We start from the raw sequence: 27,472 nt of genomic DNA, 5'->3' as shown, positions 1-27,472 counted from the left end.
GGGCGGAGGTGGAGTCTCCCTAACGCGATGAACTGGGCCAGCGATGAAAGCGTCCCTGTTAGACTCATCCACTGCCTGACTGAACATCGGTTCCTTCTCAGCATGCTCTGGATGCATTCTTGGGCTTGACTGATTCTGGGGGCCGACGGAAAAGCCCGAAAAGCTCGACTCTGAATCTCCATACCTAGATAGACAATGGTTTGGGATGGGACGAGTTGGGACTTCTCTATATTGACCAGGAGACCCAATTCCTTGGTCAGATCCATAGTCCATCTGAGATTCTCCAGACAGCGACGACTTGACGGAGCTCTTAAAAGCCAGTCGTCCAAATAGAGGGAGGCTCTGATGTCTGCCAAGTGAAGGAATTTGGCAATATTCCTCATCAGTTTGGTAAACACAAGAGGTGCCGTGCTTAGGCCAAAGCACAGGGCTTGGAACTGGTAAACGACCTTTCCAAAGACGAACCTTAGGAAAGGTTGGGAGTCTGGATGGACGGGGACATGAAAGTACGCGTCTTTTAGGTCCAACGAGACCATCCAGTCTTCCTTCCTGACCGATGCTAGCACCGACTTCATCGTCTCCATGGTGAACGTCTGCTTGGTGACAAAAGCATTGAGAGCACTGACGTCCAGCACCGGTCTCCACCCTCCTGTCTTCTTCGCTACCAGGAAGAGACGGTTGTAGAAGCCCGGGGATTGATGGTCCCGGACTATGACTACCGCTCCCTTTTGTAGCAAGAGAGACACCTCTTGCTGCAAAGCTAGCCTCTTGTCCTCCTCCTTGTAGTTGGGAGAGAGGTTGATGGGAGTAGTTGCTAGAGGGGGATTGCGCCAGAACGGAATCCTGTACCCCTCTCTTAGCAACTTCACAGACTGAGCGTCTGCACCTCTGCTCTCCCAAGCCTGCCAGTAGTTCTTGAGCCTGGCTCCCACTGCTGTCTGGAGAGGTAGGCAGTCAGATTCTGCCTTTTGAGGACTTGGAACCCTTCTTCTTTTTGCCACGATGACTGTCGGCACGGGTACCTCCTCTGCTGGAGGTTCTGCCACGAAAGGGCGGGATGAACCTAGACGCTGGTGTGTCCATCCTAGGTCTAGGCACGGAAGGTAAAGCTGTGACTTTACGTGCGGAAGACGCCACCAGGTCATGGGTATCCTTCTGGATCAACGAGGCAGCAATCCCCTTGATCAGCTCTTCCGGAAAGAGACACTTGGAAAGCGGAGCAAACATCAACTCCGACTTCTGGCATGGTGTGATCCCCGCAGACAAGAAGGAGCAAAGGTGATCTCTCTTCTTAAGCACTCCAGACACGTACGAAGCCGCAAGCTCACCAGACCCATCCCGAATGGCTTTGTCCATGCTAGACATGATAAGCATGGCCGAGTCCTTATCCGAAGGGGAGGTCTTTCTGCTTAACGCTCCCAAACACCAGTCCAGGAAGTTGAAGATCTCAAAAGCACGAAAAACTCCCTTCAACAGATGGTCCATGTCAGAAAAGGACCAGCAAATCTTGGAGCGTCTCATAGCCAGCCTGCGGGGAGAGTCAACCAGACTTGAGAAGTCGCCCTGGGCAGAGGCAGGAACTCCCAAGCCGGGTTCCTCTCCCGTGGCATACCAGACGCTAGATTTGGAAGCAAGCTTGGTAGGCGGAAAGATGAAGGCAGTCTTCCCCAGTTGCTTCTTGGACTGCAACCACTCTCCCAGTACCCTCAAAGCTCTCTTGGATGAGCGCGCGAGTACGAGTTTCGTAAAGGCAGGAGCTGCTGACTGCATGCCTAAAGCGAACTCGGAGGGAGGTGAGCGCGGGGTTGCAGACACAAACTGTTCCGGATACAACTCCCTAAACAGGGCAAGGACTTTCCTAAAGTCTAAGGAGGGAGGCGTAGACTTGGGTTCTTCTATGTCGGAGTGCGGATCGTCCAAGTGCGCAGCTTCGTCGTCATCAGATATTCCTTCATCCGAATGCTGAGGAGGAAGTGGCAAAGGTGGAGCAGAAAGCTGAACGGCTGAATCCGGCAGCACGGGTGCATGCGTAGCTGCACTGGATCCAACATCATGCCGCTGCTGGTCAGTCTGCGAGCTGGCAACAACAAAAGCGGAGTGCTGGTGCGTGGGTTGCGGAGACTGCCGCATTGCGTCAAAACACGGCAGCTTGACAGCACCTTCCCACTGCTGATGCGGTAGCTCACGCATGTCAACGGAGGGTGCCGCATGTCGGCCAACGTCAACATGCGTCTGGCAGGGTCGACTGCGCATCGGTGGTGGAGCTCTCACAGGTGGAGTGTGGGAGCAGGCAGCCGCAGTATCTGCTGAGCGCACAACCGTGGCAGGTTGTAGGTTAACAGAAGCAGTGTCAACCTTCTCAGCACGATACTCCTGCATGAAGGAAGCAAGCTGAGACTGCATAGTCTGCAGCATGGACCACTTAGGGTCTACCGTGGTTGGTGCGGCAACAGACGGAGTGATTGCCTGCTGCGGAACCACTCTACCTCTCTTGGGAGGTGTGCAGTCTTCGGAAGACAGCGGTGAGTCCGAACTGACCCAGTGGCTACACCTGGGCCGTTGGACTCGCTCGGAAGGGACCTTGTGCTTGAGAGGTCGTGAGACCTTGGTCCAACGTTTCTTCCTAGAAACTTCTTCCACAGACGAGGAATGAATGGGCTCACTCGTCTGTTTGTGGATGGGACGATCTCTGCAAGATGCGTCCGCAACCACTGAGGGTACATCCGTACGCTGATCAAGGCCTGTCGAACCCTTTGGTCCTTCGACATTGCTTCTCCCCTGGGCTTGGGAGCTTGCAAGAGGTCCCGGACTGGGAGGACGACTGGCACGAACAGATGCACCCTCATGCGTAACACTGACACTGACACTTTTCACCGCACTTGCACTCACTACACTTCCCACTGCACTTTTTTCTTTCAACTCTTTGACATCGGCCAAAAGTTGATTCCGGTCATTAGCTAATGACTCAACTCTGTCACCAAGAGCCTGAATGGCACGCATCATGTCCGCCATCGAGGGTTGAGCACTAGTAGCAGGGTCGGGAGTCACCACTACAGGGGAAGGAATAGGTTGAGGGGCATGGGGAGAGGAAAAATCAAACGAGCGAGAAGAACTCCTCCTGATCCTATCCTTCTCTAGCCTACGTGCATTCTTTAGGAATTCATTAAAATCGAATTCCGAAAGCCCAGCGCATTCCTCACATCGATCTTCCAATTGACAGGATTTACCCCTACAATTGGAACAAACGGTGTGAGGATCTATAGAGGCCTTCGGAAGACGCCTAGAACAGTCCCTAGCGCTACACTGCCTGTACTTAGGGACTTGAGAATGGTCAGACATCTTGAATTCTTGAATTAGCCAAGGGGGGAATCCAAAATCTAGCAAAGTTCATCAACAATTAATCCAAATCTAATCAAAAAGCTTGATAAGCTAATGATAATAGTTCCTGAATAGCGAAAGCTAAAATCTAGAGCGAATACATCACCAAAAGCGTGAAAACACCTCAGAAACAACAGCGTATCCAAGTAGGTCTTGCCGGTGGCACGACAGAGGAAAAATTGGTTCTTGTTGACAAGTACCTGAGTACCTACTCGACAGATGGCGCTGTTGTTGTACACCCCCACCTGTATAGCGATCGCTGGCGTATCCCGACCTTAGGTTTTTTCTGTCGGGCAACAGAGTTGACAGCTACATGATCATCGGGTAAGATTAATATTGAAAAATATAGATATATAAATATATATATATATATATATATATATATATATATATATATATATATATATATATATATATATATATATATATATCTATATAGGCTATATATATATACAGTATATATATATATATATATATATATATATATATATATATATATATATATATATATATATATATATGTGTGTGTGTGTGTGTGTGTGTATAAGTAAATCATAAAAAAATTATAGGTTTTATTATAGTTAAGGAGGGGACTCTATCTCAAAAAAATTTAACTATGCAAAATTTGAATTTATTTTTTTTCTTTATATCTCAAAGTAAATTATAAGTAAATGATCAATAACATAGGTTTCCAGGGGATTTAGGGAATGGGCTAGATACATAAAAAACAATCGTTTATCATCAACAAAGTTGTGCCAATAAAAATAAAGGTATTATTATAGAAAAACAAACAATGCTTTACTAATAAAGGATTGCAGTATTATATAGAAAAACTCCTTTTTTCTTCCAAAATGACCTTTACTTCCACAGCAAGTAAATAGTTAATAAGATATAGCCTAATATATCCTACGGTAATGGGGCCACCCAGTGGGAACTGGGAGTTTTGGGTGAGAAAAATTTACTGATAAATCAGTAAATAATGGGAAAACTAACCTTTTCTTCTCAATACGTTATTCTCAGGGATGCATAATAAATCCACAAAAAAATCCCAAAATATCTGCAGACTATACGCTTAAAACATTTATTTCACTCTTTTGTTTAGATTTTACAAATCACACGTATCTGCTCCTACTCATAAAGGGTAAATATATGATACTTTAATTTCTAGCCAAATATATGAGCCATATATTTTTCCTACTCGTTATCTTGGGTTTTATGCATTTCTGAGCATGATTATTGTGGCAAACCACCCGTTCATGAGTTTTTGGACCCCCTTATATAAAAACAATTATCGGGGATCCCAGAGGGAAACTGGGTTTTTTTTGGGTGGGGAAATACAAACGAGTGATTTGCAGTAATAAAAATGGTCAGAAATGCAAAATAAGCACAAGATAACCATTTGGAAAAATATACAGTTCATGTAAGTGGCTGAAAACAGGCCAAAACATGATTATCTATCACTTTTGAAATTTGTAAAAGGGTATAGAACCTAACAAACCCACCTAACCTAATAGTTCCCAGGTTACAACCCCTAGCCAACCCCTCTTCCCAGGTCACAACCCCTAGCCAATCGCCTTCCCAGGTCACAAACCCTAACTGGGAGGCAAGCCCAGTGACCCCCTTTCCCAGGTCACAACCGTTAGCCGGACTCCCCTTCTAAGGTCACAAACCAAAAGTAAATCGCAAATAATTCCTTACCTTACGATTGAAACCAATGGTTTTTCTTTTTTTTTGTCTTGGCGATCTTTACAAAAGCTTTGCAGAATCGGACCTTCCAGACATTATTTCAGTTATTTTTTAATTGCTTATGAGTTACAATAGTTTTACACTGAACGGAGAGCATTTTCATCATAATCAATTGCCGACGTAAATGAAATTACACTAAATTTTGAAACAGATTGATATACTTCCATTAAGTTCTCTCTTGGAGATGTCTTAATGTGATGGAGGTTAAGTTAAAACTGAAGGGGAAGGTGGAAAAAAATGGCTGTTGTAGAACAAGAGCCCAGAACTTGTAAGCTGTTGATTGGCTTCAAAAAACCACCTGACAAATACGTCATTGTAAAGGCACAAAAAGCTCCCCAAACCAGGGGAAACAACGCGTGCGCTTCAAGTCCCCTTCAGCCTCAGATGTAAACAATGGACTTGAGTGAAAAACATACTTCACATTTCAATTGACCAATACGTAAGTTATTATGCTTCACCCCCTTTTAAACATGAGAGAAAAATACCAAACTGGCCAGCATTCGTCCATTTCTTATAGCAAATTCCAGTTTCCCTAGTAGTTAAAGTATCACATGTTTATCAAGTAGTGTCCTAAGTGCAATTCTGAGTAATCTTTTTGGGAAGATCAACACATTTATTATTGTAATTACACTGTTTAGATTGCTATGACAAAAAAAAAAGATGCAGGTGTCAGTTAGAAGGTAAAAAATTATTTGACATTTACTAGAGTTTATGACCTGGGAAGGGAGGTCAGGAGGGCTTGATCCTTGGTTAGGTCTGCAACCTCGGAAGATGGTCAGGGGGCTTGCCCCCAGCTAGGTCTGTGACCCAGAAGAGGGTCCAGGGGGGCTTGCCCACATCAAGTCTTTCACCTTCGAACTACTAGGTTAGGTTGGTTTGTTAGGTTCCGTGGCCTTTTACAGATGTCAAGTGATATATAATCACTTTTTTTTGTGTTTTTGCCTACCCAAAGTCCCAGGTCCCCACCTGTGTCCGTCAGGAAGGAGGGATGAAAGGAGAACTGTTTATTAGCGGTAGAAATAAAAGGGAGCCTTTGCATGTCAGTGGTCAGTTCCTCTCTTGTGGATTAAAAAGGGACAACTTACCTCAACTTTCCCCCCTAACTTAACCTACAAGCCTTATCCTTACCTACTTACCTGACGGGGGGGGGGTTGTTAATGCCCCCTGCGACTCCCCTTACACTGCCGAATTCTAAATTAGTTGTATTCATGCATGCAGGTGCCCGCTACCATACATACACCCCAATTAAAGATCAAATTAATTGAAAGCACATTTACAGTATGAAGTTTAATTTTTCTACTGGAAATGTAGTTCGGTGTTGTTCCATAATTTTACCAAAATAAATTCAGAGTGCCATGTATGAAGAGTGCACCGATATATTGATATAATTTACTTATTGGCAATTAATCAGGTTGGCCTATCAGACTACACGAAAGTTTGTGGGCATTTTGTACTCGTGCAATCTTTTCGTAGCCGCTTTTGGTTTATCAGGTTGACTTCTGAGCCGGTGATGGGAGTAATTAATCGTCATTTTATGTCTTGACAAATCCCAATACTTGGCAATGGTCCTATTACTTGAATACCGTAATGAAAGTGGTAAAACCGTAATGCAAATAACTACAGCAATAAAGGTATTCTCACATGTTGGTAGGGGTAACTATTCGCACTGAAATCTTTCTACCCGGAGATAGCTACCCGAGGATAGCGTTATGTTCGGCTAGCAGTAAATAACTCTCTCGATTAGTAAGGCCAGGTATAATAACAGACGATGCTTTCGGATTTGTTTATCTGGAGGTATTTGTACACGAAAATACATAAAGAAGGTTTGTATAGTGTTTCAATGTTCACTTATCTATTGAATATATCACTATTACAGTAGTAGACGTGTGGGTGGATGTATGATAGAGGCCACCTGTATGTATAGTGACGGTTGACGAAGAATAGGGCTGTTTAAGGTGCATGGCTTGTAGGTTTGGTAAGAAGGAGTGAAATTAGTTAGTATCCCTTTTTTATGCACGTTTGGGGGAGCTGACCACTCATATATAATGGTCCCGACCTGTATCGATAGGACCTTATTACTGATAATCATAATAGACCTATCACTGTATCAGTCCGTGACTGGACCCGTGGGTTTGAATGACTGCACAGACATTGAAAAAAAAAAATTCTCATTCCTACATATTATTATTATTATTATTATTATTACTTGCAAAGCTACACCCCTACTTGGAAATGCAGGATGCTAAGAGCCTAGGTGCTCCAATATTGAAAATACCCCAGTGAGGATAGGGAGCAAGGAAAAATAGAATATTTTGAGAACAGAAACATTAAGATAAATATCGCCTATATAAACAAAACAGGAGTAAGAGATTAAGATAGTGTGCCCGAGTGTACCTTCAATCAAGAGAACTCTACTCCAAGGTAGTGGAGGACCATGGTACAGAGGCTATGGCACTACCCAAGAATAGAGAATATTGAAGTAAAATATTGTATAATATTGTATCTAACCCATTTCAGAATTTTGCGATAGAGGGGTAAAAATGGGTAATTTTCACTTTTTTGACTTTTCTCGACTGATATACATATCTGGTTGCCAGACATAGAAACAATTTTTGCGCCACATTGAGTTGGTATAGAATTTGAGCCCCATACATAGTATAATCAGAATTATGAATAATATTGTATCTAACCCATTTCAGAATTTTGCATTAGAGGAGTAAAAATTGGTAAATTTCACTTTTTTGACATTTCTCGACTGATATACATATCTGGTTGCCAGACATAGAAACAATTTTTGCGCCACATTGAGTTGGTATAGAATTTGAGCCCCATACATAGTATAATCAGAATCATGAATAATATTGTATCTAACCCATTCCAGAATTTTGCATTAGAGGAGTAAAAATTGGTAAATTTCACTTTTTTGACATTTCTCGACTGATATACATATCTGGTTGCCAGACATAGAAACAATTTTTGCGCCACATTGAGTTGGTATAGAATTTGAGCCCCATACATAGTATAATCAGAATCATGAATAATATTGTATCTAACCCATTTCAGAATTTTGCATTAGAGGAGTAAAAATTGGTAAATTTCACTTTTTTGACATTTCTCGACTGATATACATATCTGGTTGCCAGACATAGAAACAATTTTTGCGCCACATTGAGTTGGTATAGAATTTGAGCCCCATACATAGTATAATCAGAATCATGAATAATATTGTATCTAACCCATTTCAGAATTTTGCATTAGAGGAGTAAAAATTGGTAAATTTCACTTTTTTGACATTTCTCGACTGATATACATATCTGGTTGCCAGACATAGAAACAATTTTTGCGCCACATTGAGTTGGTATAGAATTTGAGCCCCATACATAGTATAATCAGAATCATGAATAATATTGTATCTAACCCATTTCAGAATTTTGCATTAGAGGAGTAAAAATTGGTAAATTTCACTTTTTTGACATTTCTCGACTGTTATACATATCTGGTTGCCAGACATAGAAACAATTTTTGCGCCACATTGAGTTGGTATAGAATTTGAGCCCCATACATAGTATAATCAGAATCATGAATAATATTGTATCTAACCCATTCCAGAATTTTGCATTAGAGGAGTAAAAATTGGTAAATTTCACTTTTTTGACATTTCTCGACTGATATACATATCTGGTTGCCAGACATAGAAACAATTTTTGCGCCACATTGAGTTGGTATAGAATTTGAGCCCCATACATAGTATAATCAGAATCATGAATAATATTGTATCTAACCCATTCCAGAATTTTGCATTAGAGGAGTAAAAATTGGTAAATTTCACTTTTTTGACATTTCTCGACTGATATACATATCTGGTTGCCAGACATAGAAACAATTTTTGCGCCACATTGAGTTGGTATAGAATTTGAGCCCCATACATAGTATAATCAGAATCATGAATAATATTGTATCTAACCCATTCCAGAATTTTGCAATAGAGGAGTAAAAATTGGTAAATTTCACTTTTTTGACATTTCTTGACTGATATACATATCTGGTTGCCAGACATAGAAACAATTTTTGCGCCACATTGAGTTGGTATAGAATTTGAGCCCCATACATAGTATAATCAGAATCATGAATAATATTGTATCTAACCCATTCCAGAATTTTGCATTAGAGGAGTAAAAATTGGTAAATTTCACTTTTTTGACATTTCTCGACTGATATACATATCTGGTTGCCAGACATAGAAACAATTTTTGCGCCACATTGAGTTGGTATAGAATTTGAGCCCCATACATAGTATAATCAGAATCATGAATAATATTGTATCTAACCCATTCCAGAATTTTGCATTAGAGGAGTAAAAATTGGTAAATTTCACTTTTTTGACATTTCTCGACTGATATACATATCTGGTTGCCAGACATAGAAACAATTTTTGCGCCACATTGAGTTGGTATAGAATTTGAGCCCCATACATAGTATAATCAGAATCATGAATAATATTGTATCTAACCCATTCCAGAATTTTGCATTAGAGGAGTAAAAATTGGTAAATTTCACTTTTTTGACATTTCTCGACTGATATACATATCTGGTTGCCAGACATAGAAACAATTTTTGCGCCACATTGAGTTGGTATAGAATTTGAGCCCCATACATAGTATAATCAGAATCATGAATAATATTGTATCTAACCCATTCCAGAATTTTGCATTAGAGGAGTAAAAATTGGTAAATTTCACTTTTTTGACATTTCTCGACTGATATACATATCTGGTTGCCAGACATAGAAACAATTTTTGCGCCACATTGAGTTGGTATAGAATTTGAGCCCCATACATAGTATAATCAGAATCATGAATAATATTGTATCTAACCCATTTCAGAATTTTGCGATAGAGGGGTAAAAATGGGTAATTTTCACTTTTTTTGACATTTCTCGACTGATATACATATCTGGTTACCAGACATAGAAAAAATTTTTGCGCCACATATAGTTGGTATAGAATTTGAGCCCCATACATAGTATAATCAGAATCATGAATAATATTGTATCTAACCCATTCCAGAATTTTGTATTAGAGGAGTAAAAATTGGTAAATTTCACTTTTTTGACATTTCTCGACTGATATACATATCTGGTTGCCAGACATAGAAACAATTTTTGCGCCACATTGAGTTGGTATAGAATTTGAGCCCCATACATAGTATAATCAGAATCATGAATAATATTGTATCTAACCCATTTCAGAATTTTGCGATAGAGGGGTAAAAATGGGTAATTTTCACTTTTTTTACTTTTCTCGACTGATATACATATCTGGTTGCCAGACATAGAAACAATTTTTGCGCCACATTGAGTTGGTATAGAATTTGAGCCCCATACATAGTATAATCAGAATCATGAATAATATTGTATCTAACCCATTCCAGAATTTTGCATTAGAGGAGTAAAAATTGGTAAATTTCACTTTTTTGACATTTCTCGACTGATATACATATCTGGTTGCCAGACATAGAAACAATTTTTGCGCCACATTGAGTTGGTATAGAATTTGAGCCCCATACATAGTATAATCAGAATCATGAATAATATTGTATCTAACCCATTTCAGAATTTTGCATTAGAGGAGTAAAAATTGGTAAATTTCACTTTTTTGACATTTCTCGACTGATATACATATCTGGTTGCCAGACATAGAAACAATTTTTGCGCCACATTGAGTTGGTATAGAATTTGAGCCCCATACATAGTATAATCAGAATCATGAATAATATTGTATCTAACCCATTTCAGAATTTTGCATTAGAGGAGTAAAAATTGGTAAATTTCACTTTTTTGACATTTCTCGACTGATATACATATCTGGTTGCCAGACATAGAAACAATTTTTGCGCCACATTGAGTTGGTATAGAATTTGAGCCCCATACATAGTATAATCAGAATCATGAATAATATTGTATCTAACCCATTCCAGAATTTTGCATTAGAGGAGTAAAAATTGGTAAATTTCACTTTTTTGACATTTCTCGACTGATATACATATCTGGTTGCCAGACATAGAAACAATTTTTGCGCCACATTGAGTTGGTATAGAATTTGAGCCCCATACATAGTATAATCAGAATCATGAATAATATTGTATCTAACCCATTTCAGAATTTTGCATTAGAGGAGTAAAAATTGGTAAATTTCACTTTTTTGACATTTCTCGACTGATATACATATCTGGTTGCCAGACATAGAAACAATTTTTGCGCCACATTGAGTTGGTATAGAATTTGAGCCCCATACATAGTATAATCAGAATCATGAATAATATTGTATCTAACCCATTCCAGAATTTTGCATTAGAGGAGTAAAAATTGGTAAATTTCATTTTTTTGACATTTCTCGACTGATATACATATCTGGTTACCAGACATAGAAAAAATTTTTGCGCCACATATAGTTGGTATAGAATTTGAGCCCCATACATAGTATAATCAGAATCATGAATAATATTGTATCTAACCCATTCCAGAATTTTGTATTAGAGGAGTAAAAATTGGTAAATTTCACTTTTTTGACATTTCTCGACTGATATACATATCTGGTTGCCAGACATAGAAACAATTTTTGCGCCACATTGAGTTGGTATAGAATTTGAGCCCCATACATAGTATAATCAGAATCATGAATAATATTGTATCTAACCCATTTCAGAATTTTGCGATAGAGGGGTAAAAATGGGTAATTTTCACTTTTTTTACTTTTCTCGACTGATATACATATCTGGTTGCCAGACATAGAAACAATTTTTGCGCCACATTGAGTTGGTATAGAATTTGAGCCCCATACATAGTATAATCAGAATCATGAATAATATTGTATCTAACCCATTCCAGAATTTTGCATTAGAGGAGTAAAAATTGGTAAATTTCACTTTTTTGACATTTCTCGACTGATATACATATCTGGTTGCCAGACATAGAAACAATTTTTGCGCCACATTGAGTGGGTATAGAATTTGAGCCCCATACATAGTATAATCAGAATCATGAATAATATTGTATCTAACCCATTCCAGAATTTTGCATTAGAGGAGTAAAAATTGGTAAATTTCACTTTTTTGACATTTCTCGACTGATATACATATCTGGTTGCCAGACATAGAAACAATTTTTGCGCCACATTGAGTTGGTATAGAATTTGAGCCCCATACATAGTATAATCAGAATCATGAATAATATTGTATCTAACCCATTCCTGAATTTTGCATTAGAGGAGTAAAAATTGGTAAATTTCATTTTTTTGACATTTCTCGACTGATATACATATCTGGTTGCCAGACATAGAAAAAATTTTTGCGCCACATATAGTTGGTATAGAATTTGAGCCCCATACATAGTATAATCAGAATCATGAATAATATTGTATCTAACCCATTCCAGAATTTTGCATTAGAGGAGTAAAAATTGGTAAATTTCACTTTTTTGACATTTCTCGACTGATATACATATCTGGTTGCCAGACATAGAAACAATTTTTGCGCCACATTGAGTTGGTATAGAATTTGAGCCCCATACATAGTATAATCAGAATCATGAATAATATTGTATCTAACCCATTCCAGAATTTTGCATTAGAGGAGTAAAAATTGGTAAATTTCACTTTTTTGACATTTCTCGACTGATATACATATCTGGTTGCCAGACATAGAAAAAATTTCTGGGCTCGAACCTGTGCCGCCCAGTGAATAAGCTCCATTTAAGCACTTATTCTTAGGTAATTTACTGCTAAATATACCAGAGAAAAAATGTAAAGGAGTGCTAGGTTAACTAGCTCGCTCACCTATTGGTGTCGGTATAAAATTGGGCGTATATTCCAGAGGTCCCGCACTATTTAGATTAATCCACGACAGAGAACCCCAATAGAGGAGAGCCGTTCAACCTCACTCGGTACTACTACAATGCATCCGCTCAGAACCCAACTCCGTTTAGCACGACTTGTGCAGTAACCCGCATTTTTCAAGTGCTCTCGATTTTTGGATATTTTCTAGTGAATTATGGCTTCTTCGTCGGTTTCCCAGGAGACACCGTCCAAGTTAAGTACCAAGCTGGGTTTTACTGTGTTTTGAGCAACCTAGATCGTTTAATATTTATATTATAGGAGTTTATTCTCTTCGTTCATACCGATCTTGCTTGATTTCACTACAGTTGGTACTCCTGTTTTTGAGAGCTTTTAATTTTCACTTGCGGTGTTACTATGTGTTTTATTTTTATTATCAAATATTATTTGTTATTGTGAATATTCATTATTTAGCGTTTAGAATCCTCGTGGTTCAATTTTTGGGCCGATATCATTTGTGCCACATTGAGTTGGTATAGAATTTGAGCCCCATACATAGTATAATCAGAATCATGAATAATATTGTATCTAACCCATTCCAGAATTTTGCATTAGAGGAGTAAAAATTGGTAAATTTCACTTTTTTGACATTTCTCGACTGATATACATATCTGGTTGCCAGACATAGAAACAATTTTTGCGCCACATTGAGTTGGTATAGAATTTGAGCCCCATACATAGTATAATCAGAATCATGAATAATATTGTATCTAACCCATTTCAGAATTTTGCATTAGAGGAGTAAAAATTGGTAAATTTCACTTTTTTGACATTTCTCGACTGTTATACATATCTGGTTGCCAGACATAGAAACAATTTTTGCGCCACATTGAGTTGGTATAGAATTTGAGCCCCATACATAGTATAATCAGAATCATGAATAATATTGTATCTAACCCATTTCAGAATTTTGCGATAGAGGGGTAAAAATGGGTAATTTTCACTTTTTTTACTTTTCTCGACTGATATACATATCTGGTTGCCAGGCATAGAAACAATTTTTGCGCCACATTGAGTTGGTATAGAATTTGAGCCCCATACATAGTATAATCAGAATCATGAATAATATTGTATCTAACCCATTCCAGAATTTTGCATTAGAGGAGTAAAAATTGGTAAATTTCACTTTTTTGACATTTCTCGACTGATATACATATCTGGTTGCCAGACATAGAAACAATTTTTGCGCCACATTGAGTTGGTATAGAATTTGAGCCCCATACATAGTATAATCAGAATCATGAATAATATTGTATCTAACCCATTCCAGAATTTTGCATTAGAGGAGTAAAAATTGGTAAATTTCACTTTTTTGACATTTCTCGACTGATATACATATCTGGTTGCCAGACATAGAAACAATTTTTGCGCCACATTGAGTTGGTATAGAATTTGAGCCCCATACATAGTATAATCAGAATCATGAATAATATTGTATCTAACCCATTCCAGAATTTTGCAGTAGAGGAGTAAAAATTGGTAAATTTCACTTTTTCAATATTAAACTTACCCGATAATCATGTAGCTGTCAACTCCGTTGCCCGACAGAATTCTATGGAGGGATACGCCAGCTATCACAATACTAGAAGGGGGTGTATTTACCAGCGCCACCTGTGGCCAGGTACTCAAGTACTTCTTGTTGACACCTCCTCAATTATTCCTCTGTCGTGCTTCCGGCAAGACGTTCTGGGATACGCTTATGTTCTTGGAGTATTTTCACGACTTTGGTGAAGTATTTCTCTTTGATTTCGGCTGTCGCTTTACTGGAAACTTCTATATTAGCTTAGTTAGCTTTTGGAATTAATTTGATTAATTATGGTGACGAAGAGAGTATGAACTCTCGTTCACCTTTCAATGGCCGACCCTTCCCTTAGACGGAAGTGTTGGTGTCTAAGAGAGTATAGACTCTCTTTCTTAATTTTGCTTAACAAAAGTTATAGATTTATTTTATATCTCTCCGCCTCTTATAGGCCTCTTCGATTAACTTCCTTTTATTATAAACTTATTAAAATTAATTTTTATATTTGTTTATATTCGACCTTCCTAATAGTAGGCGGTCTTTTCTTGGTACCGAAGTTAATTAACATTGAGCCCGTCATTTCGGTTTTACCTGTTAACATATTATGCTATTTCCGCCACAGAGTTTGAAAGAATTTCTTTGATAGTCTCGTACTGTTTTCAAAGTTGAACTAACGTTTTGTTTTGTCTCTGCAGTTGTTGACGTTCAGAACGTTCAACTTGCACTCTATCGTTACGATAGAGAAAGAATGTTCACGGTTTCACGTTGCAGTAAGAGTAACCGTGTCTAGCGTTTTGTTCATTCTTTCTTAACTTAATGGTTTTGATCCTAATAAAGGAACTTTTCAGTTTTTTCCTTTAACAATAATATGTTTTAACGATATATATGATTGGGCTCTTCTCTCAGGTTCTAAGTCAAGAGAGAGAGAGAGAGAGAGAGATAGAGACGTAGGGAGAAAGAGGATAAACGTTTCATTCAAGCCTGCCAGGCGTACGAGTAACGTCGTTATCGTTTTTGCTCTTCTCCCTAGTCTCTTTAGGGGAAGAAACTAAACGTTTCTAGAGTGATCTAGTGTTTAGTCTCTTTCCAGCCACTGAATTATCTTTCATTAGATTTTTCTGTTACATTGTAATTCTGTTTTCGCAATTACTAACTTTTGAGAAAGGATAGAATTGCGTGTTTCAGGTACAAACCACTTAAAGTTTCGAGTTCAGTGAAATAAGTGCAAACAGAAATCAAAGTGATAAGTGATTAGCGCAAAGTATGTCAGTGTTGTGCGTGAGGGTACTTTTGTGCGCGCCAGTCGTCCTCCCAGTCCGGGACCTCTTGCAAGCTCCCAAGCCCAGGGGAGAAGCAATGTCGAAGGGCAGAAGGGTTCAGCAGGCCTTGATCGGCGCACAGAAGTATCCTCGGTGGTTGTGGGCGTGTCTTACCGAGACCGTCACTCCCACCCGCAGACGATTGAGCCCTTATTTTGCTCGTCTGCAGAAGAAATTTAGAGGAGAAAACGCTGGTCTCAGGTCTCAAGACCTTTTAAACGTAAAGTCCAGACCTATGCCAGACGTACGAAGTTAGAGTTCACAGTCATTGGGTTAGCTCTGACTCTCCTCAGTCATCAGTTGAATGCACTCCGCCTAAGAGGAGTAAGGTTCTGCCACAACAGAGCTCGACTGTTAAGGCTTTACCTCAGCCTACTGTAGTTTCTGCCGACCCCAAGTGGACTCTACTACAGTCCATGCAAGCTCTGCTTTCGGACTTGATGCGTGAGTGTCGGGCTGAGAGTGTTGCGCCTCCGCTTCCGCCTACACTCCCTCCGCCTATGCTCGCTCCGCCTGATCGCAGTACCACCTGCCAGGCGTACGATGTTGTGGACTCTACTACAGTCCATGCAAGCACAGCTTTCGGACTTGATGCGTGAGTGTCGGGCTGAGAGTGTTGCTCCTCCGCCTCCGCCTACACTCCCTCCGCCTACACTCGCTCCGCCTGATCGCAGTACCACCTGCCAGGCGTACGATGTTGTGGACTCTACTACAGTCCATGCAAGCACAGCTTTCGGACTTGATGCGTGAGTGTCGGGCTGAGAGTGTTGCTCCTCCGCCTCCGCCTACACTCCCTCCGCCTACGCTCGCTCCGCCTGATCGCAGTACCACCTGCCAGGCGTACGATGTTGAGCCACGTGCTGAGTTTGCTGTTCCCAGTGGTGTTCAGCCTCCGCCTTCCTTAAGGCAACCTTTACAATGGGATCAGGAGGATTATACCTCTCTTCCTCCGCCTCCACTTGCTGCTCCACCAGTGATGCAACACTCGGTTGAGGTACAACAACCTCTCCCGTCCATGAGTCAGTCTCCTCAGCTCTCGCTGCAGCGAGCTCAACCCTCCACAAGGCAAGCACCACAACACCTTAGCCTTGCGCCTCAGGAGCCTCAGCTTGCGAGACATTTACCTTGTTCTGCGCAGCCTCTTCCTCATCGCGCTCCGCTCACACCACAGGAACTGGAACTTGCTACTCCGCTTCCGCCAACCGCTCAGCAAGCGCAACCCTTGGGTTCAACCACTCATGCTAGGAGTCAGCCTCCTCCACCCATGCGCCTTCCTTCTGCTTGTCTTTTATTCAGCCTTTGCAGACTGAGCCTCAGGTGTTCCCTCAACAGAGTCTTGAAGAGGAAACCACAACTATTGTTGTTCCAGCTCGTTCTGACTCTGCTGTTCAGCATACCTTACCTCCATTTTCAAACCATGGCAAAAATATGAATCATGAGTTATGAATGTAAGGTAAACATTATGTTGATTTTTAAACCCCATGCAAGCATGCATAAAGCACTCTAGCACTGGTCATGGAATTTCTGAGAAATGTTAAACGCCATGCACACGCTCTGCTTTCCTTTCAGCAGGCTCTGCTTACAGCAGGCTCTGCTTACTACATGCTCAGCATACAGCATGCTCTGCATTCAGCATGCTCTGCATACAACATGCTCTGCATACAGCATGCTCTGCATACAACATGCTCTACATACAGCATACTCTACATACATCATGCTCTGCATACCTTACCGCATGCTTCTCAGTCACACATCTTGGGTTGTTGCCAACTCACTAGACTGTCAAGCAGTTTCATAACGTTGCCTTCTAGTCTGCTGCTTTTGCACCAGTGAACCCTCACTCAGAGAACTTAGCTTTTCTAGGATAAGGTCCCTGTAGATGAGAAAGTTCTTTTCTCCCTCCTTCTGATATTCCCTTGAGGACTCTGTCATTTGGAGGGAGCCTTTAGCTGCATAACCTCTTATGGACTTTTATTTAAGCATAACATGCTTCCAGGGAAGGTTCCACTTCAGTCGCTAATCCCGTCTGTTACCACACCTGCTCCCATAGACCTTGGGCTGTGTTGCATGACATGCAGTCCAAGCTTAGTCCTTGTTAGAGGATTTTTTGTTTACGGAGTCAATGTGTCACGGGGAAGACGTTCAACAACCAACAGAAGTGACTTGTTGTGACGCAGTGCGGCAACCTCAGCAACCCGTTAAGGAGTTGTCTGTACGACCCAGACAGTCTAGACAGATTCAGGTTGTCACTGTACTTCCTCGCTTGCCCATGATTGACAGTTCACAGACTGTGCAGCAGTATCATGATCTTGTGTCCGGCTCCGTCAGACGACTGGCTTTTAAGAGCTCCCACAAGTCGTCGCTGTCTGGAGATTTTCAAATGGACTATGGATCTGACCAAGGAACTGGGCCTCCTGGTCAATTTTGAGGAGTCTCAGCTCGTTCCATCCCAGACCATTGTCTCCTTGGGTATGGATCTTCAGAGTCGAGCTTTTCGGACTTTTCCGTCGGCCCCAAGGATCTTCCAAGCCCTAGAATGCATCCAGAGCATGCTGAGAAGGAACCGATGCTCAGTCAGGTAGTGGATGAGTCTAACAGGGACACTTTCATCGCTGGCCCTGTTCATCGTGTTAGGGAGACTCCACCTCCCCTCCCTTCAGTATCATCTAGCTGCTCACTGGATAAAGGACATGACGCTAGAGACGGTCTCAGTTCCTGTTTCCGAAGAGAGGAGGTCTTCTCTCGCGTGGTGTAAGAACAGCTTTCTTCTCAAGGAAGGCTACCTTTGGCTGTTCAGAAACACGACCGCCGTCTCCTCTCGGACGCATCAGACACGGGCTGGGGTGCGACTTTGGACGGACAAGAATGCTCGGGAACATGGAATCAGGAGCAAAGGACACTTCACATCATTTGCAAGAAGTTGTAGGCGGTTATTCTGGCCTTGATAAACTTCAAGTCCCTCCAGCTTAACAAAGTGGTGGAGGTGGACTCTGACAACACCACAGCCCTGGCTTACATCTTCAAGCAGGGAGGGACTCTTTCGTGGAAGTTGTTCTAGATCGCAAGGGACCTACTCATCTGGTCTTTAGATCGAAAGCTAACTGGTAACGAGGTTCATTCAGGGCGGTATGAATGTCATGGCAGATCACCTCAGACGGAAGGGTCAGGTCATCCCCACAGAGTGGACCCTTCTCAAGAGTGTTTGCAACAGACTTTGGACCCTGTGGGGTCAGCCAACCATAGATCTGTTCACTACCTCGATAACCTAGAGACTCCTGTTGTATTGTTCTCCGATTCCAGACCCAGCAGCAGTTCACGTGGATGCTTTTCTGCTGGATTGGTTCCATCTCGACCTGTATGCATTCCCGCCGTTCAAGATTGTCAACAGAGTACTTCAGAAGTTCTCCTCTCACTAAGGGACACGGCTGACGTTGGTTGGCTCCGCTCTGGTCCGCGAGAGAATGGTTCTTAGAGGTACTGCAATGGCTGGTCGACATTCCCAGGACTCTTCCTCTAGGAGTGAACCTTCTAAGTCTACCTCACGTAAAGAAGGTACACCCAATCCTCCACGCTCTTCGTCTGACTGCCTTCAGACTTTCGAAAGACTCTCAAGAGCTAGGGGCTTTTCGAAGGAGGCAGCCAGAGCGATTGTCAAAGCAAGGAGAACATCCACTCTCAGAATCTATCAGTCTCAAGGGGAAGTCTTCTGTAGCTGGTACAAGACCAATGCAGTTTCCTCAACCAGTACCACTGTAACCCAGATTGCTGACTTCCTGTTATATCTAAGGAAAGTAAGATCCCTTTCAGCTCCTACGATCAAGGGTTACAGAAGTATGTTGGCAGCGATTTTCCGCCACAGAGGCTTGGATCTTTCCACCAACAAAGATCTACAGGACCTCCCTAGGTCTTTTGAGACCTCAAAGGAACGTCGGTTGTCCACTCCAGGCTGGAATCTAGACGTGGTCCTAAGGTTCCTTATGTCATCAAGATTTGAACCTCTCCAATCAGCCTCTTTTTAGGACCTCACATTAAAAACTCTTTTCCTCGTGTGCTTGACAACAGCTAAAAGAGTAAGTGAGATCCACGCCTTCAGCAGGATCATTGTTTTCACATCTGAAACGGCTACATGTTCCTTGCAGCTCGGTTTTTGCTAAACGAGCTTCCTTCACGTCCTTGGCCTAAGTCGTTCGAGATCCCAAGCCTGTCCAACTTGGTGGGGAATGATCTGAAAAGAGTACTTTGCCCAGTTAGAGCTCTTAGGTACTATCTAAAAAGGTCTTAACCTTTACAAGGACAATCAGAAGCCTTATAGTGTGCTATCAAGAAACCTTCTTTTCCAAGTTCTAAGAACTCAGTTTCTTACTATTCAGGCTTCTGATTAGAGAAACACATTCTCGTCTGAAGGAAGAAGACCTTGCTTTGCTGAAGGTAAGGACACATGAAGTGGGAGCTGTGGCTACTTCAGTGGCCTTCAAACAGAACCATTCTCTGCAGAGTGTTATGGATGCAACCTATTGGAGAAGCAAGTCAGTGTTCGCATCATTCTATCTCAAAGATGTCCAGTCTCTTTACGAGTACTGCTACACCCTGGGACCATTCGTAGCAACGAATGCAGTAGTAGGCGAGGGCTCAGCCACTACATTTCCATAATCCCATAACCTTTTAACCTTTCTCTTGAATACTTTTTATGGGTTGTACGGTCGGCTAAGAAGCCTTCCACATCCTTGTTGATTTGGCGGGTGGTCAATTCTTTCTTGAGAAGCGCCGAGGTTAAAGGTTGTGATGAGGTCCTTTAGTATGGGTTGCAGCCCTGTATACTTTAGCACCTTTGAGTTGATTCAGCCTCCCAAGAGGAACGCTGCGCTCAGTAAGGAAGACGATCTTATTAAAGGCAGAGTAACGGTTCAAGTCGACTTCCTTACCAGGTACTTATTATTTCATTGTTATTGTGGATAACTGATTATATGAAATACGGGATACTTAGCTATCCTTTAGTCTTGTACACTGGTTTTTCACCCACCCCCCTGGGTGTGAATCAGCTACATGATTATCGGGTAAGTTTAATATTGAAAAATGTTATTTTTATTAGTAAAATAAATTTTTGAATATACTTACCCGATAATCATGATTTAATCGACCCTCCCTTCCTCCCCATAAAGAACCAGTGGACCGAGGAATAATTGAGGAGGTGTCAACAAGAAGTACTTGAGTACCTGGCCACAGGTGGCGCTGGTAAATACACCCCCTTCTAGTATTGTGATAGCTGGCGTATCCCTCCATAGAATTCTGTCGGGCAACGGAGTTGACAGCTACATGATTATCGGGTAAGTATATTCAAAAATTTATTTTACTAATAAAAATAACATTTTTTGACATTTCTCGACTGATATACATATCTGGTTGCCAGACATAGAAACAATTTTTGCGCCACATTGAGTTGGTATAGAATTTGAGCCCCATACATAGTATAATCAGAATCATGAATAATATTGTATCTAACCCATTCCAGAATTTTGCATTAGAGGCAAGAGAGCGTGCTAGAAATAGGAATGAATGGCGAGCAATTGTGACGCAGTTCCAGTAGGCCCTGCTGCTTCCTCCGGTGCCTTAGATGACCACGGAGGTAGCAGCAGTAGGGGATTCAGCATTATGAAGCTTCATCTGTGGTGGACAACGGGGGAGGGTGGGAGGGTGGGCTGTGGCACCCTAGCAGTACCAGCTGAACTCGGTTGGGTTCCTTGTCAGGCTGGGAGGAACGTAGAGAGTAGAGGTCCCCTTTTTGTTTTGTTTCATTTGTTGATGTCGGCAACCCCCCAAAATTGGGGGAGGTGCCTTGGTATATTTATGTTGTATTATTATACTGAAAAAAAAATAATCTTGACTCGGAGGTATTTACATGTGAACAGTCAAGTCATGTATTGTGAAGTTAAATATAAATTCAAATGTCCAATAATATTTTGTGGTTCAAAAAAGCACCTTTAAGTATACAGATGGCCTTTTGATTGAAATTTATAGTCAAGTTGATTTTTGCCAGATGCCGCTGGCACCAGGTCATGACTGATGCCGCTGTCACCAGGTCACCCCAGATACTGCTGCTACCAGATCACCCCATAATATTTATTGAAGTATTATACTGAAAAAAAAAATCATCCTGACTCAAAGGTATTTACATGTGAACAGTCAAGTCATGTATTGTAAAGTTAAATAAAAATTCAAATGTCCAATAATATTTTGTGGTTCAAAAAAGCACCTTTAAGTATAAAGATGGCCTTTTGATTGAAATTTATAGTCAAGGTGATTTTTGCCAGATGCCGCTGCCACCAGGTCATGCAAGATGCCACTGCCAAGAGGGCACGCCACATGCCGCTGACACCAGATCACCTCAGATGCTGCTGCTACCAGATCACCCCATAATATTTATTGAAGTATTATACTGAAAAAAAAAATCATCTTGACTCAATGGTATTTACATGTGAACAGTCAAGTCATGTATTGTTAGGTTAAATATAAATTCAAATGTCCAATAATATTTTTGTGGTTAAAAAAAAAAAAACACCTTTAAGTATAAAGATGGCCTTTTGATTGAAATTTATAGTCAATGTAATTTTTGCTATAATTAAAGTACTATAATAAAAAATTATCTTGAGTTAAAATGATTTCCAAGCAAACATATGAGTCATACTGTATATTAATAGGTTAAATGTAAACTCAAATTGCCAATAACATTTCTGTCTGGCAACCAGAGATGTATTTTTTCGAGAAAAGTAAAAAAAGTGAAAATTACCCATTTTTATCCCCCAATCTGCAGAATTCTGAAATGGGTTAGATACAATATTATACAAGATTCTCATTATACTATGTATGTGGTTCAAGTTCTATACAAGCTCAATGAGTCTTCAAAATTATTTTTATGTCTGGCCACCAGATGTAGTTTAGTTGGGAAAAGTAAAAAATGTGAAAATTACTCATTTCTACCCCTTAGTCTGCAGAATTTTGAAATGGGTTATCTACAATATTATACAAGATTTGGTTTAAACTTATGTATGTGGATCAAATTATATACCAAGTCAATGCTGCGCAAAAATCATTTCTATGTCTGGCAACCAGATATGTATTTTTTTCAAGAAAAGTAAAAAATAACTTGAAAACTACCCATATTTACCCCTCAATCTGCAGAATTCTGAAATGGGTTAGATACAATATTATACATAATTTTTATTATACTACGTATGTGGTTTAATTTTTATACCATCCCAATATGTCGAAAATATTATTTCTACGTCTGACAGAGATTATTATTTTTTCAATAAAAGTAAAAAACATGAAAATTACTTATTTTTATCCCCCATTTTATGTATCTAGGAGTAATCATCAATAAAACTCTATTACCTACCAGCGAATTAACCTATTTCAGAGAGAAAACAAAAATTCGCCTCTCAGCCATAAAATGAACGGACTCCCTTAAATAAGGAGTATCAAACAGCCTCCTAAGGCTGTTCTACATTTAACAATTCAATCCCACATCGACTATGCAGCACCTACAGTCACCTCAGTGAGTGAAACTCAAAAAGCTTCCTTAGAAGTGGTACGAAACAATGTCATGAGACTCATCAGAAGCTCTCAAATATGGCGAAGACTGCTTCTAAAGAGATGAAACTAAACAAATTTTCATTTCGGCTAGGATAGATATCAGAAATTGCAGCATTATATTCAAGTCATTCAAAGCAGACAGAGACTTCTGAACAACAACCTCAATTGACACCTTATCCTTGGCAGAGGAGATTGATCCTCCAAGGACACACGCAAAGAGACTGCTGGATACACTTAGAGGAATGCAAATGCAAAATGAAGCCTATAAGAAATAAAAGCACAATGGCTACATCACTTCGGCCCCGTGGTCACCAAACCCCTTCCAGTACAACTTTACCATCCTCCCAGCAGCAAGCAAAGCTCTCTGCACGCCAGAACAACTTACAGCAGCAGCCGAAAATGCAATCGGCAACACCTACGCCTTGAACATCTGCTATACTGATGGATCACTGGATTATGATATCCTTGCAACAGCAGCAGCAGCAACAATCATTTCTCCATCAGGCTACAGAGAAAACTGGAGGCTTTCCAACCACGCCTCCACCCTGCAAACTGAGCTAGTGGCGATTGCCAAAACCCCTAGAACACTCGGCCAGTCTACCTGGATGAAATACAACAATCCACACGGATTCAAGAGGAGCCATTCGGGCTCTCAGCAAAAAAGAACCCACTGAAAATGTCTACCTAATCACAGCAATTCAGTACTGTATCTAGCATTAGGTCACCAAAGCAACAATAGGCTGATCATCCTGAATTGAATTCCAACACACTGGAATCATTGGAAATGACGAGGCCGATTACCTAGCCAAGTCTGCAATAATGTGCTAGACAATCAATATCACTTCAACATCACTGAAAACCATCAAGAATCAAAGGATAGCCTTTTACAACATGCAAAAGACAAGTGAAGTAAGGCTAGCCTTTCTTGATGGCTCCAGATTGGCCAAATGGTACATCAAAGCAACTAACCTAATCCCGTATCCTATTACAAGAAATATTCCCCGCTAAGTTGCAGTCATTATTTGCAGACTGCAACTAGGATATCTATGCAACTGGCAAATCATCATCGATATCGACAAGGCCACAGCAGCACAACAGACCGGAAAGACAACAACTGTCGGCAACTGACAGATGAACCTCTGCAACACTACCTATTGCATTGTCCAGAAACAAGCCTACTAAGACAGAACTTCAACTCTAATATTCCTGTAACTGCGACAGCAATCGTAAAACACATTATCCCTTTAAAGTCCACCCTAGGTTTTATGGGAAACTTTAAAAAATCCTTTTAGTAGGTTATTATATTGGTAAATATCAAGACCTTTTTACTCCTATGTATTTTCAAAAAAGTTTCAAAATTAGTGAAATAATTGCATGCAATAAAATATCCCATATAGGTAACTTGGGCAAGTTTAGGCGGACCATGCTCATCTCATATGGGATCGTTTGGGCCATAACGGTAAACTTTTTCATGTTTATACTAAAGTTGATTTGCCCACAAATCATATGATTATTATTGATGAATCACTTTTTTTTGTTCCAATGTATAACAGAAACACAGAGATGGCTTTACAATTTAATTAATATAAGAAATACAATATACAATACAAAACAAAAAGAGTAAAAAAATACACAAAATATAATAAAACTTACTCATAATTATAAAAATTGAAACATACAGTACACACTTACTTACAAACCTTATGAAAGGAAGCAAAGCAATTCCTACTTTTAGTGAGGCATAGGGCCACCTTGCATTCCTCGTACATCCAGCACAAATCTAGCCACGCTGGAGCGGCAGAACAACTTGTACCCCCACTTGTCAGGCTTCTTGGCTACATGCTGGTGAAGGTTACCGGCCCTTGTGCCCTTGTAGGTGACGATCACTTCAATGGAGTGGATAGGGGTCTCGGGAAATTCAGGAACTCTTTTGACCTCGGTGAAGGGGACTCTCACCTTGAAGAATCAATCTTGGGAGGCTGTGGTTGCTGCCTGGTCATTGTCGTTGAAGTGAAGGGAAGATCAAATTGACTTGAAGCGGTTCCTGGACATGAAGTCTGCAACTTGAGGACTCCTGGTCTTCACGGCCCAGAAGTCGACTATGCTAGGGAGGGAAACCAGGCCCATGTACATGATGAGGCAAAGGAAAACCATAAGATCCTCTTCTGATATGTGGAAGTTGCTACTTACATCCTTCTGTCTTGAATACAGGTTGGATTGGAACACAATGTGTTCCCACAATTCAGCTGTGAAGAACTGGGAGAAATATTCATAAGGTTCCCTCAAAAAGTCCGGCTGTGGATGAATGAAGTTTGGCAGGGACTAGATATCAATGTCGTCCTTTTTCCATTCATCAGCACAGACCTCTTATGCTCAACCTCAGCTTCCTCTTCCACAGGCATCTCCTGAGGGACAACATTGACCTTGCGAGCTGAAACAAGAATAAAGTAACATTAGTGAAACAGTAAATGAATCATGTGTGCTTGTGTTTGTGCATGCATGTGTGCTTGTGTGTGCATGCATGTGTGCTTGTGTGTGCATGCATGTGTGCTTGTGTGTGTGCATGTGGGTCTGCATGTGTGTGTGCATTGTGTGTGCTTGCGGTGTGCATGTGTGAGTGCATTAATGTGTGCTTGTGTGAGAGCATGTGTGTGCATGTGTATGTCAGTGAGAATGCAAGTAAACAAATAAGTTTTAAAAATACCCATTGTTTACACACCATTTAAAGAGCAACAAAATTTAAAGAACCCTTATAACAACAAGACTTTTAAAAAACAATTTTTAAAACAGATATATATATCTCTCTCGTCTCTCTCTCTCTCTCTCTCTCTCTCTCTCATACTAACCTCCAGAGATAGAAGGGTCAAAGGCATCCTCCTGAGTAAGGCCTGCGTCAGGAACATCGGTAGGGTCGTCGTCATCACTGTTAACGTCCAAAGGGCCCTCGTCCACATCACTTCCTTCGGCATCGTCAGGGGCTACCCATGGTGTACAATCCTGAATCTCCAATGCAGCATTTGCGATGCCCATAAAAACATATGGCTGTGAAACTGCAAAAACATAAAAAAAACAATTCTAAATTCATGTAATGGAAAAAATGTAACTTTGCCTAACAAAAACCTATCATTCAATCCCTTGTAAGTTAATAATTTACATGCACATGAACCTAACATCTCTAAATCATCACTATCATTTTTAGTAAAAATATTCAAAAATTTCTAAACCAAGCACTAAAATAAATTTGTTAGGTGTCGTATTCTATTGGCTGGTTTAACCGTTACGGTCCAAAAGGTACCACGTGGGATGAGCGTGGTCTCTCTAAACTCGACCTAAGTATCCCGCATGTGATCAATACTTTTTTCATTAGTCACTACGACACTTCAGTAACACTAAAGCACTGCAAATCCACATCAAAAGGTAGGCTTCACTATCTCACAGTCACTGTGTACTTACCATGATTACGAAGGTTGGGGGAGTGGGCAAATCTGTGGAGGTAGCTGCGATATGTCTTGACGCTTTTCCAACCAGAGGATGCCTGAGGTGTCTTTCGAAACGCCCAACAGTTTTGATGAGAGGGGCAGGCAGCTTTTGATTGGCTGATTCAAAGAGCAGAGGAGTGTAGCTATGAGTTGCCAAAGAGTAAATTTCATTCAAGCATGAACTTGTTCACCTTGAATACCACAAAGTAGGTGTTTTAAAAGATCCCCGCTCAGGATATTTGGACGTTGAAGTGTTATAGCCTATGTTGATAAATTCTCGGTCTTTTTCCACAGCTAACCTCCAACCCATAACGTAATACTAGCACCAGTATGAAACCTAAGTAACCCAACTTTGAAGTTACCCGTTTTTATCCATCAATCTGCAGAATTCTGAAATGGGTTAGATACAATATTATTCATGATTCTGATTATACTATGTATGGGGGCTCAAATTCTATACCAACTCAATGTGACGCAAAAATTGTTTCTATGTCTGGCAACCAGATATGTATATCAGTCGAGAAATGTCAAAAAAGTGAAATTTACCAATTT

At 40.7% G+C, this 27,472-nt stretch overlaps 1 protein-coding gene and 1 long non-coding RNA gene across 2 annotated transcripts in view; one reads left to right on the top strand and one right to left on the bottom strand.

Annotated features, from left to right (window-relative positions):
• Positions 1–27,472, bottom strand: part of PNPase (polyribonucleotide nucleotidyltransferase 1) — a 185,568-nt gene that overhangs the window by 157,515 nt on the left and 581 nt on the right. Inside the window, exon 2 of the mRNA XM_068386971.1 lies at positions 6,766–6,789. The gene's annotated coding sequence lies outside the window, so the exon portion shown is untranslated. The remainder of the gene's footprint in view (positions 1–6,765; positions 6,790–27,472) is intronic.
• Positions 6,796–23,179, top strand: LOC137653516 (uncharacterized). The gene is made up of 3 exons (XR_011046507.1): positions 6,796–6,947; positions 21,886–22,013; positions 22,160–23,179. It is a non-coding gene; the product is annotated as an uncharacterized lncRNA (long non-coding RNA).

Source organism: Palaemon carinicauda, chromosome 14, assembly GCF_036898095.1.
Source record: "Palaemon carinicauda isolate YSFRI2023 chromosome 14, ASM3689809v2, whole genome shotgun sequence".
In the NCBI taxonomy this organism is placed as follows: Eukaryota; Metazoa; Arthropoda; class Malacostraca; order Decapoda; family Palaemonidae; genus Palaemon; species Palaemon carinicauda.
The sequence above is the reverse complement of the archived record's forward strand: the minus strand, read 5'-3'. Positions and strand labels throughout refer to the sequence as shown.